Genomic DNA, 14,037 nt, shown 5'->3' with positions numbered 1-14,037 from the left:
TTAGTCAAGTTATACCGTGGCCTTCTCTTCTTTCCAGTTTGTTTCATTATTAGTTGCTCACTCTATGCATCCAATCTGCAACATTCTTCTGTAACACCATATTACAAAAACTTGTACTCTCCTCTTTTCTGTATTGTTTATTGTCCATGCCTGACTTCCATATAAGACTACATTCAAGAAAAATCCTTTCAGAAAAGAGTTTCTAACACTTAACTTTACATTTGTGTTAACAAATTTCTGTTTTTCAGAATGGCTTTTCATGCTATTATCAGTTTGCGTTTTATACTGACTTTATTCAGCCATTATTTTTTATTTTACTGTCCAAATAGCAAAACAAGTATAGTACCTTCAATGTCTTTATTTCCTAATTCTGTCAGCACCACCTGAATTAATACAGCCATATTCCATTAACTTTGTGTTGCTTTCATTGCTGTTTGTCTTATAACTTCTTTTCAATACATTGTCCAGTCTGTACTACTAATCTTCAAAGCCCTTTGCTTTCTCTGATAGATTTACAGTATCATTGTCAAACCTTAAGTTTTTATTTCTTTTGCCTAAACTGTTAATTCACATTCCGAATTTCTTCATGGTTCCTTTTAGATTTATCAGTGTGCAGTTTTAAATACAATGGGGGTAGGCTATAACACTGTTAAATCCCTTCTCTAGTACTGCTTTATTTGAAACTTACAGCATGTATTGTGTTGTTAATTTTCCCACAGAATTACACAGGAAATCAGTATACTAATAGACAACATTTTTGCAGGTGAATATTTAATCAGTGTTATAAATGTTTTCCAATAGGGAATGGCCTCTCTAAACATGCATCACACTTTTAAAGTTCTGCATATTAATAGTGCCAAAGAAGTGGACTCCCTTAGTTTTCCAGCAATTTTTGCCAGCTGTGTCTTTAGGATTCGTCTTCCCATAAATATATTGTATTTACTGTGGATCTCCATGTGATCCTGAAGGCACTCGAGTGGTATCCAGCCATGGAATTTCTCCTGCCAGTCTCTATGGCAGGATGAAGTGGCCCTCACTCACCTATGCATTTTCACTGTCCCCTAACACATTTCAAATAAATGTAATTTCAAATAAATGTAATTCAAATAAGCGCATTGTATATTGCGATAAACAGGTAGAAGCAAATTTAGGAGCGGACATGCTCTCTATTTTAGCCGATGATGAGTTGAGCATGGTAAAGCTTTTAAAATTTTGTGAAGGGTCTCACTGTCATACTGATAAATGGGGTAAAACTGATTATTTCTTTGCAAATTTGACTCGATTTTGTAATCACTGAAATAACATCACCTACCTTCTCAGCACATGGTGTCTCATTTCATATCCTCATCCCCTTGTAGGTGCTTCACATGTTTTAGCAGGCAGTGCACTTATAGGCAAATCACAATTACCCCATGCTCTGCAAGAAATTAAGAATGTAATTATCTCCCTCAAAACTAAAAACACTCTTGGAGTTTATATTATCTCAAGTGAAGTACTGAAATCCTGCTCTTTACATATACGCTATGTCTTGAGTCATATTTTCGGCATGCCATCATCACAGAGAACATATCCAAACTAAAATATGCTATTGGCTGGCCGCTTTACAAGAAAAGTGTTAAGACACACATTAACAATCTCAATACTTACTACCTTCTTGAAGGTACTAGATAAAATTATGTTTCCAACAATCATAATACGCCTCTTTCAAAATAGGTTACTTAGTGAGTCACAGTTTTGATTTTGAAAGGTTTCGTCTACAAAACATGCTATAAAACTTATAATACAAAATTTTAACGATAAAATCTTGCCATCTGATACCACCTGTGTCTTGTCAAAAGCATTTAATTGTGCAGTTCACAGTATTATATACAGTACCTCAAATATGATGATGTCAGGGATGTTGTGTGTTACTGGTTTTCATCCTATATAACTACAAGGATGCAGGTGGTGTATTCAGAACCTCAGGTAGTGCACGCAACAAAACGGTATCCAAGAAGTTGTCACAAGTATTAGAATCAAGCATAAAGGAGTAACTTCAGCACTTGGAAATGTAAATAATATCTTCTTGAAAATTAAACGGACTTCACTGAATTTAGATTAAACATGGTACATGTAATTCAGGACTGCACAAGGCCTTACTACACCGTATGAAATAACGTATGAGTGTAAATCAGTAAATGAAACAAAATATTGTAAATTTGTAGGTGTTTATACAAAGAACCAGAATTGAAAGTCACATTTTACAGATCTTAAATGTCTAAGCTCTGCAACTTTTGCAGTACAGATAATATCAGACTTTGGAAATAAAAGTGTTAAAACATTGACTTACTTTTCCTATGCATTCAGTAATGTCTTATGGTGTCGTATTCTTGGTTAACTTGATATTGACGAAATTCATGTTCATTGCACAGAAGTGCCTAATTATGGTAATACGCGATGTCCACTCTAGAACCTCTTGTAGAAAGCTCTTAAAACCATTTGGAATACTGACAACAACCTTACAAAACATTTATTCCATATGAAGTTTGTTGTCAATACTCAATCACGCTTTGAAAAACCATAACGTTAATAAATATAGTATTAAAAAGAGAAATGGTTCACACTAGCTGTCACACAGCCCTATTGTGGCATGCAAAGGAGTGAGATATTTAGTCATAAAAAATCTCTGACCATGTGCCCATTTTAATGAATAATAAAATAAACTTCAAATCCAATGTGAAATCATATCTATTTCACAATGTGTGTGTGTGTGTGTGTGTGTGTGTGTGTGTGTAAAAGAAGGAGGGAGGGAGAGAGAGAGAAACTGAACACAGTATTGCTTTATGCATTAAAAAATGCAAGAAATTGTGCAAATGGCCTTTATGCATTAAAAAATGCAAGAAATTGTGCAAATGGCTGGTATGTTGCCATCAGTGCTTTACACTAGAAGATGTAGCTATAATTGTTATATCCAGTCATTCCACAATATAGTGAGAGGCTGCTTTTACAGCCAACAGAACATGCAAAAATTAACTAACCAACCTTCATGTCCTTTGCTTTTATAATACTGCTTATTTATTTAGCATATGTCTTATAGGATTATAGTTTAAAAGTACATAAATTAGATTGATTAAATTAGATTGATACAAGATGTGATAATATGAAACAGAAACACATATAAAACCTGCTGTCTGGTTTCCGTTCAAGCTGTAGATAAGCTTTTACTCCCTGTACTTTATCCCTGCCACCTTCAGAATTTTTAACGCTGTATTCCAGTCAACATTGCCAAAAGCAGAGGGGTGACCTCTGGATTTCTCTTTATGTAAACAGCCAGTATCTTGAAACTTCTGGTGCTATTATTGAATGATTTGAGTTGTAGGAGGTGCAGTGTCGCAATGTCAAAAATTGTCCCTCTCTATTGTAACTAAAATGTACCTGTTAACTGGAGGAGTGCAAAGTGCCTTAAGTGCTGTGTTACTGCCATCTTGACTTGACACACATTAGGCAGTGAACCAGCAAGCATTCTAGCAGCACCAGAGAGATCCCCTACCAGAAAGCACTTTTACTGGCATCTTACAACTGATGCTAAGGTGAACTTATAGTTTCGATGAGTAACTTAAAATTCACTCCGGGTTTCTATATTCATTCATATATAAATGAAATGGTGGAATTGGATGAATCTTCTTGAAGCACCCTGTATTTTTGATGCTAGGTTTTCAGGTTCAGATTTCCATGCACTGTGATAAGCAGACAAGTCTTCTGCTGAGTTCATTTAGCAACTAAAAATTGTTTCCTGATTGCAGTTATTTTGGGTGTATATGGCTGTATGTTCTGTCTGCTTGGCGTTGAACACACCTAATTGAAGGCAGTGTAGAGAGCAAGTCAGTTGTTTATATGTGAGTTGCATTTCAGTATAAATATTGCTAGTGATGGGGTGGAAGTAAATATATTTAAGTGGAACATGCGCAGTTATCATGTAGACAGTGGCGGCTCGTTCTACCAGGGCATTCGTCACTGTCAGAGGTGTCAATGGCAATGTTGTTCCAATTTCACAAGTCTTGTACACGATCACAGCTCAGTTATGTCTGTCTGATTCAATATGGCACATATCTTTGAGAATTGTGGAGCAAGCCAGCTTGAAAGCTTAGAATTACTTTGTCATTTTGGATCTATGTGATACATGATCTTATATGGATTATGTGAAATTAATTGTGAACCTCAGCAAGGATCAGAGTTGTTTCTGCAATAATCATAAGAGGGGCTAATATATCTTGCAACTATACCAAACAGTTAAAAAAAAAGACTGGTATCTGTTGTGACTTGCCGATCTTTCAAAGTGCCGCTGCGCAGTTACGCTCGTACTCTACATGGGTACGCTGTCTGCCAGCCATGCAGCAACAGCGCCACCTAAGCGGCCAGCCAGCCAGCGGCCGCTAGACTTGGACTCAGTTATGATTTGACTGTTAAAGTGTACACACGTCTTACTCTGTTTACTTGATCTGTGACTTTCATGTATTGTGTATTCCTTGAAATGTATTTGTTCAATTTGAAGTTATTACAATTGGTGACGAGGTAGTGATTTTTCTTTTCCATCGTTGACCCACATGTTCCATGGCTACTTTAGAGCAACTATTGCAAGGTCTCATAGAACAGCAAACGCTTCTCACAAGTGCGATTTGTGATTTCGTCGCGGCATCAAATCCGGGGCATCTCTTATCGTCTCTACGTGCTTTTCCTCCTTACGACGAGACGTGGAAGACTGGTCTGATTACGAAAAATGTCTTTGACAGCATTTCATGTTGTGGACGAACAAACATGTAAGTCTCTGTTCCTTTCATGGATTTCATGCCAAATGTATCGGTTGTTGTCGCAATTGGCTCCTTTGAAAGATCCTGCGTCTTTGTCCTTTGCTGAAATGTGCTCACTTCTGTCCGTCTATTTTCAAAAGCAAACGCATGTGGTAGTCTCTCGTGTTGCCTTTTATCGTTGTCAAAAACAAATGAATTAATCCTATCGTGCTTGGGCTGCTGAACTTCACGGCCTCAGTAGAAAGTGTCAATTTGTTACTGAAGTTCACAAAGAATCCTGCGCCGATTCCATGGTACGGGATGCTATTATCCAATCGGTGCCTGACAAAGAAGTTAGGCAACATGCTCTTCAGTTGGCAAACCCACCCCAGACGAAATCCTATCCATCGCTCAGTCTTTTGAAATTTCTCGCACCGCTGGAGTGCAAATAGAGGCATGGGGCGACGTCGGGGAAATACAACCTCTGTGTGATGTTGATGAAGCGTGTGGCGTGTCCCCATCGGCCGACGTGGCCGCAGTACGCTCCCAAGCGCAGCCTCGGCCTAACCGTAAACAAACCTCTAAGAAACTGCAGCAAAACCCACGGCAACTTCCTTCATGTCCGCGGTGTTTTACGAAACATTCACGAGAAGATTGTCCACAACGTTGGGCCGTGTGTCACAAATGCAAAAAAAAGGGTCATGTGTCATCTGTTTGCAAATCCAACCACATACATGATGTTCGTGAACATGATGCTGATTCGGATTCTGTGTTGTCTGTCAATTGTACTTCTTCCCTTTCAGGGAAGTTATTCGTCACTGTCCAAATACTTGGTCGAGATGTTCGCATGCAGGTGGATACTGGTTCTGCTGCCACTATCATCAATTCTCAGACGTATCTTCAGTTGGGTTCTCCAATCCTGTCACCTGTCATTAGGCAATTACGGATTTACAATAAACAGAAGATTTCTCTCTTGGGACAATTTGATGCTGAGGTATCTTACAAATCTGTCATTCGCACTGTTCCCATATTTGACTCTGTCAATATCGTCTCTGATGCTATTCCTTGTCAACAACATTTTCGTCCCTTTTTTCTCCTGGGTTAGATCGTGCAAACGACTTTGAAGCTCATATCACACTCAAACTCACTGCTTGGCCTAAGTTTTTTCGGGCTCGGCCCATTCCTGTGGCCCTTTGTGATCAGGTCAAACGGGAGCTGAATCGTCTCACTGCTTCAGGGGCCTTGCTTCCTGTCACTTCCAGTGAGTGGTCCTCTTCTGTCGTCGTCGTTGCTAAGCCAAATGGTGATATTAATCTCTGTGGCGATTTCAAAGCCACTGTAAATGCTCAATGCCTTATCGACACTTACCCTATGCCTCGACCTGAAGAATTGTTCACTAAACTTGCTGGAGGCCAGTATTTTTCTAAACTTGACCTGTCAGAAGCTTATCATCAACTTCCACTCGAAGCTGCATCCCGGCAGTTTCTGGTCCTTAACACGCCTTTCGACCAACGATTGCCATTCGGGGTTTCCAGCGCCCCTGCTCTTTTTCAGTGATTCTTGGAACAATTATTGCTCACTATCCCTGGGTGTATAAATTACCAGGACGACATTGTTGGCACTGGCTCCACCACTGACGAACACCTTCAAAATCTCCGCACACTTTTTCATGTCTTACAGACTGTCGGTCTTAAGTGTAATCTTCAGAAATCAAAATTTTTTCAGGCATCTATCACGTACTTGGGGTTTCAACTCTCTCGGGATGGTATTTGTCCACTTCAGCAAACTGTCGCTGCGATCGATGCCCTTCCTCGCCCTGCATCTGTTAAGGAATTGCAGGCCTTCTTGGGGAAAATAGCATACTATCACAAGTTTTTACCATCTGCTACTTCGGTGGCTCATCCGTTGTCGCCTGTTGCATAAAAATGTGCCTTTTCACGGGTCCGTGTCATGCGATGTGGCTTTCCAGAAATTGAAGACTATGCCGAAACAGGCCCCGTGCCTGGCTACTTATCGACCTGGCCGACATCTTGTTCTTGCAATGGACGCCTCTCAATATGGGATCGGTGCAGTCCTTGTGCACCATTTTTCTGACGGTTCTGAACAACCCATTGCTTATGCCTCCTAAAGGCTCACGGATGCCCAACAAAAGTATTCTCAAATTGAAAAAGAAGCTTTGGCCGTTATTTATGCTCTTCATAAGTTTGGTGTTTTTCTCTATGGATCCAAATTTCATCTTGTTACGGATCACAAACCGCTTGTTTCCTTGTTTCATCCATCAACGTCACTTCCCGACAAGGCTGCACACAGCCTCCAGCGTTGGGCTCTTTACTTGTCTCGTTTCAATTATGAGATTCATTTCCGGCCGACAGCTCAACATGCGAATGCTGATGCACTGTCTCACCTTCCCATGGGTCCTGATCTGGCATTCGATAGGGACGAACTTTTGTGTTTCCACCTGGATATTGCCGAGCAGCGGGTTGTGGATGGGTTGGCTGGTGGCTGCTACGGGTTCTGACCCTACCCTCTCCCGGGTTTTACACTGTATTCAGAAGGGTTGGCCAGACCGTCCGTCCGCTAAGACTTCTGATCCTTTGCGGAACTACTATGCTTTGCGTTACCGCCTCACGGCTAGGGATGGTGTTATCCTCCTTTCCACCGACAATGCTTCACCGCATGTTGTGGTACCTGCATCTTTGCATGCTTCGGTCTTGCGCCTCCTTCACCAAGGGCACTGGGGTGTCTCTCGCACAAAATCTTTGGTGTGCCGTCATGTGTACTGGCCCGGCATTGACTCTGAAATCGCACTCATGGTCGCTGCCTGCGGCCCTTGTGCGTCACAGATCGTCACCCCGAAGTCATCTTTGTCACCATGGCCTTCACCTGAGAAGCCCTGAGAGCGTATTCATGCTGACTTCGCGGGACCTTTTTTAGGTACTTATTGGCTTCTCTTTATTGACGCCTACTCTAACTTTCCTTTCATTGTCCGTTGCACGTCGCCTACCACCGCGGCAACCACCAATGCTCTAGCTTGCATTTTCTCTTTGGAAGGCCTTCCCTCTACTCTTGTTACTGATAATGGTCCGCAATTTGCCCCTTCCAATTTTGCGGATATTTGTGCCCGTCACGGCGTCATGCATGTCACGGCCCCTCCGTTCCATTCACAGTCAAACGGTGAGGCTGAACGACTGGTCCGCACATTTAAGGGTCAGATGAGGAAACTCCTGACTTCTTCTGCTGCTGATGATGCGCTTCTCCAATTCTGGCTTCTTACTGTTTCACCCCCATGGGCGACCACAGCCCGGCTGAGCTCTTACATGGCCAACAGCCCCCGCACGTTACTTCATCTTCTGCGGCCTTCCACCCCACGGATGTGGGTGCCTTCGCTTGGCCGGTTCAACGCCGACAACCTTGTATGGGTACGGGGATATGGCAGGTGGCCAAAATGGAGTCCTGACCGCATCTTACGACACCGTGGTCGACGCCTGTATGAAATCCAGACGGACACGGGTGTTGCAGTGTGTCATTTGGACCAGCTTCGGCCTCATGTGCTGCCAACGCCTGTTCCGGATGCCGCTACACCGCGTTCGGCTCTACCTGATGCTCGGGGTACTGGAGTCTCTCATTACTCACAAAGCAGTCCTCTCACCATCATATCGGTGCCAGCACAAGAACTGACACCAGCAGGAGACGTGCCCATGCAGGAACCCGATGACCATCATCTATTGGAGCACCTGTACTCACCTCCTTCTCCTACGGACATGGACACATCACCCATGTCTCCTGTTATAACAACCGGACATGCCGCAATCGGCAGATTGGTGCATGGGTCCTCAGCAGATTCGACCCCCATGTCTCCTGTCATCTCGACCCGTTATCATCAGGGACACTTCCGTCCGTACGGGAAGCCTCCTCCTCGAGACTTTATGGCCAGTCAAACAACACCTATGGACGTTAGCAATCTACAGGCCACCTCCATCAAGACCTGTGCAAAAAATTCAAAGGGGGGAAAAGTGTTGTGACTCACCGATCTTTCAAAGTGCCGCCGTGCAGTTACGTGTGTCCTATACATGCGGCGCTGTCTGCCAGCCATGCAGTAGCAGCGCCACCTAAGCAGCCAGCCAGCCAGCGGCCGCTAGACTTGGACTCAGTTATGATTTGACTGTTAAAGTGTACACACGTCTTACTCTGTTTACTTGATCTGTGACTTTCATGTATTGCGTCTTCCTTGAAATATATTTGTTTAACCTGAAGTTATTACAGTATCCAACATAGCTTCATAAGCTGCAAAACACTAGAAATTTACAATATTGAGTGAGGGTGTTACATCCCCAGTACTTTCTTTGACCGTATTGCGATTTTATGCTTGCCAGTGAATAATTTACTGATCCTCTTGCAGGCACTGGAGAAGTTGATACTACGGTCATTGCTGAAGTGGTTTGATCTTAAAGGGTGAAAGTGATACTCATAAATATTGTTGCCAATGGTCTTAAATGCTCTTAATTACTTTATTTATTACAAACGATCAATTGTATTGGCATTAATATATTCACAATAATTCTCTGATTGGTACGAATACCATTTTTTTGTTTTTAAGTCAACAGTCTAGAGATACCGGCAAACAAGTGAGTAAAAGTACGAATACGTACTGATAGGCATTAGGCACTCTCCTTCAGAGCTGGTTTTGTGTTCAGCTAGCATTTATCACCCGTGGATTTACTCTTCTGATATCTTCTGGTATAAACAACAGTTAATTTAATTCACAGCAGCATTTCCTGGATTGTAAAGTGTAAATTCAATATGGGAGTTATTTTTAAGCATATTTATAGCTATTTCTCTTCCGTGCCATACATTTAAGCAAGTAGGTTATCATAAATTCTGTCCCTAGTTACATTTCCTAGTTACATCCAATTTTATGCTATGAAATGCTTCTTCTAATGAAGAATGAACATTGCAGATAACATTGTTTCACAAATTATCTAGAAAATGTTAGCTGCTGAGGTAAAGTAAATGATCTCCATTGACAGTGCTTTTGTAGGGTGTTACTGAAAATATGCAACATAACAAAAACAGTTGATTGCAGTTGTGACTTGAAGTTGTGCATGGGGTATGTGACCATTATGATTAATCCAGGAAACATATACAATGCTGACTGGTCACTAATAATAGATCTTAGGTGTTTCATAGGAATGTTGTGTTGAATTCAGTCTCTTTATTACCTGTTTCAGGTGTAGCCCATCATCAGACAATCTGTTAAAAAATATTTTTATATCATGAGCACAAAAATGCTTCATGACTCACACAGTAAGATAAAAATAAGTGAAAGGCATATTTACAGAATACATACCAGTGTACATATTAAAGAAAGTTGCATAAGCACTGACACATAGTGCACGAGATTTCACAGAGAAAAACAGTCATGTGCAATGGTTAAACATGAAAACTAAAGTTAACAAACCATGCTAACCAGATCAAAGTAAACTAAAAGCCCACCATTTGGCGTGCCAAATTAGTTCATCAAATGATATCAAATACAAAATAAATAAATAAATAAAAAATTACAGAAAGTAACAAAAAGGCTACAGTTAGTGATGATGTTTGACAGTGAATAGCAGCCACATTAACAGCATTAACGTGAAGAACCCATGTAGTACATTAAAATACATATGTATGAAATGGAGATAATAAATAATAACAGTAGCATTTACAAAGCACATGATTCAAACTAAATTCAGGGATACAAGATATGGAGGGAAGAGGATATTTTAAAAAATATTATTTTTACATAAGTACAAGAATTCAAATTTGAAGTCATATAATAAAACCATGGAATAAATCATAAAATCAGGAGTAAAGAAGCTGCCAAATGCTGCTACACAACAGCTTGCTGCACTCAGGACAACATAGATGCAGCCCTCACACTCGTTCTGAAGAGTGAAAAACCAAGATGCAACCTCTGACAATAAGGTTCAGTAAATGGTACTGTAATATTAACGTAGATGAACTGTGAACTAAAGTTACCTTATTTTCTTTTGAAATAGTCACCTCCCATAACCATGCACTGCTGAGCTCTGCGATACATCTCCACCGGCCAGTTTGGCCGAGCGGTTGTAGGCGCTACAGTCTGGAACCGCGCGACCGCTATAATCGCAGGTTCGAATCCTGCCTCGGGCATGGATGTATGTGATGTTCTTAGGTTATTTAGGTTTAAGTAGTTCTAAGTTCTAGGGGACTGATGACCTCAGAAGTTAAGTCCCATAGTGCTCAGAGCCATTTGAACCATTTTTGATGCATGTCCTGGAAACTTTGCATGAAGTTTTCCATTTGGGATGATGTTCAAAAGCTGCGCCACGGTTTATTAGATGTCAGGAATTTCATCAAATCTCTTTCCTTTCAAAGTGAGTTTGAGTCAAGAGAACAGGAAGTCTGGAGGATTGAGATCTGGCAAGTGTGGTGGATGTTCAAGTTGCACCACCCCTTTTTTTGTCAGGACCTGTTTGATGATATTAGCTGTGTGTTGGCGAGCGTTGTCATGAACAAAAAAACCAGGAACCTTGATGTGTGTACTGGGGTCGTGCCCTGTATTGACGTTGCATGAAATGGGTCAGAATTTCAGTGTACCTTGCAGTGTTCAGTGTTGTTCCCTCAGGTAGAAATTCCTTGTGAATAATGCCTTGACTATTGAAAAACGTGATGAGCATCATTTTGAAGCTTGATTTTTCGGCTCTGACCTTTTTCCGACGAGAATGCCATTCCATTCTTTGCTGTTTCGTTTCAGGGTCATAATGAAGACACCAGGTTTCGTCCTCAGTGACAATATGGTTCAAGAAATTGGGTGTTGCATCCACCATTTTAGCAAATTCCTGAGAAGCCTCTAAACCTGCCTGCTTCTGATCATCAGTCAAGTGGTATGGCACAAGACAACACGCTTTCCTCTTCCCTAACTCCTGGGTAAGGATTTGTCACGCAGATTCACGGTTCATCTGCAGTTCACCCACTATCATGCACACAGTTAATCGACAGTCGTTCGTGATTAATGTCCTCACTTTCTCAACGTTTTCGTCACTGACGGCAGTTGCTGGTCATATGCTATGGAGATTGTCGGAAACGCCTTCCCGGCCTCCTCAAAAATGGGTGAACCACTCGTACACACACTTCATGGACAGTGCTTGATCCCCATAAACATGTACCAGCATTGCATGTGTTTCTTCCGGTGTCTTGCCAAGCTTAAAACAAAACTTTAATTTGATCCTTCACTAGTTCATTGTTCTGTTATCAGTTCTGAACTAACGCAGTAAACAAGCACTTCGTCCAACAGGTCTAACACAGAACACACATGATGCTCAACTGTTCTACGGTGGGGACAAGTTGTCAACACCGGCCACTGCGCAAGTGCACCATTGTGAGTCGCCAGTGATGCCCGATTGACCGTTCTGCCTTCATTCACCAAACTTTATTGTCAGAGGTTTTTTTTTTTTTTTTGTGTGTGTGTGTGTGTGTGTGTGTGTGTGTGTGTGTGTGTGTGTGTGTGTCACACAATAATCAAAACTGATGAAAATACACAGGCAGGTAGTAATCTCAATGGGACACCCTTCAATATAAAATCGGTGTGAACAAAAATTATGAGGACAACAGTTGAAAATTATGAGCAAACCACCAAATCTTCATTAAAAAACAGCAAAAAACTGTTGCAGGAGAAGCATGCTGTGCTTAGGGTGGCAGTACCCAGTCACAAGCTATATTTATACTTAAGACAACAAAATTCCAAGTGTTGGGCAAACTAGAAAAGCTACCAGACACACATTTTTACAAATGGTCACATGACCATCGCAAAAACCAGTATGTATTCATATAGAAATAAACCAGTGAAGCAAACAGAAGCATGATAAATGCGAGTCATGAAGGCAGCAGTCCTAAATGAGACCATGAAAGTAACACATAATCAAAGATATTAAAAAACCTATTCCTGTTGCTTGCAATCTGCTCATTAATTACAATGCTAGGATCTGGTTTTTGGTGCGCATATACTTTGAATTCCTCTAGGAATCAATACAGCATTTCTATGAAACACCCAAGATCTGTTGTTTGTGACCAATCAGCATTGTATATGTTTATTGTGAAACAGTTTATGCACACATTTGAATGTTACAGGCATATTACTTAGTCACTTTTGGTTGGTTTTTGTAGTTAGAGGGATTATACTGACATTCATGAATATTTCTTTTAGATCTATAAGAATGGCTTCATGGAGTTGGCACGGTTCCATGGAAGATGAAGTGTTGGCTGATTGCGTAATGAACTACTGGAAAGTGGTTACCGAAGAGCACATAGAAGATTCAGAATTTGGAACAGACTGATGCAGATAACGTAGTTGCTATTCCTACAGTATCAAATACTACTACTAATAAGTGGTGGTATTTCGAGCAACACAGTGTCGTTTGGACCATTGAGTGAAACATCTAGTACAGATACAGCAGGTATGGTAGATTGTATCCTGTGCTTGAAGAAACACTTCATGAAAGTCATGAAACTGATTCTGATACTGAGATGGTTACAAACTGGATTTATAGACATGGTCGAAAGTTGGTTGTGAACCCCAATTCTTTGGGAAATGTCTTCTTCTTGGGGGGGTCATCTATTACTAACAGAAGATAAGATTGCTAATTTCCTGCAGATTTTATCTAACTATTCCAGCATAGGTATTGTGCTCCTGATCCATTGGTATGAATATTTACCATCCCATAAATAATGGTGGACTTAAATACATAATAATTTGAGCAGTTTTATTGATTACTGTTTCCAAACCGTATGTACTGACATGTATTTCATTGTTCTGCTGGACAGAACATTTTCACGTGAACGACACATTTAGCTGCCGGCAACTTGTGGTCCCATTGGTTCACAGATGTTGTTTAAAAGTGTCGAATGTCTCTGAATTTGGAGTTAATAATTACTCTACAAAGTCATCTGTCCTGATGCATAAAGCCTGCAAGAATTCGCAGATGCTTTCCTGTGTGCAGGCGTCTAGTTTTGATGAGTCATTTTCCAGTCTTTGGTGCCAGCATTAAAGGTTTAGTAAGTATGCATGTGCTTCCTAGGCATAGGCCTCGTATCAGAGCATGGGGCCATGAACTAGCTGGAGACTTGATTAGGTCTTATAGAAGCCAATAAATTACTGTTGTTTCTGTGGAAATTCGAAGCGCTGTTTTCTTATGTAGCTTTCAACCTATTGACTTTGAACTGATATTTTAATTTGTCTTTGTAAAGATTA

General features: G+C 40.9%; 1 protein-coding gene across 2 annotated transcripts in view; it reads left to right on the top strand.

Moving 5' to 3' along the window:
• LOC124787970 (zinc finger protein 26-like) overlaps positions 1 to 14,037 on the top strand; it is a 146,998-nt gene that overhangs the window by 70,418 nt on the left and 62,543 nt on the right. The window contains exon 2 of one of the 2 annotated variants that reach the window (XM_047254976.1): positions 12,994 to 13,243. The exons of the other annotated variant lie outside the window; for it this stretch is intronic. The gene's annotated coding sequence lies outside the window, so the exon portion shown is untranslated. The remainder of the gene's footprint in view (positions 1 to 12,993; positions 13,244 to 14,037) is intronic. 2 annotated transcript variants of the gene reach the window in all.

Source organism: Schistocerca piceifrons, chromosome 3 (assembly GCF_021461385.2).
Source record: "Schistocerca piceifrons isolate TAMUIC-IGC-003096 chromosome 3, iqSchPice1.1, whole genome shotgun sequence".
Taxonomy (NCBI): domain Eukaryota; kingdom Metazoa; phylum Arthropoda; class Insecta; order Orthoptera; family Acrididae; genus Schistocerca; species Schistocerca piceifrons.
Note: the sequence above shows the minus strand (reverse complement) of the source record. Positions and strands in the feature narration are given on the sequence as shown.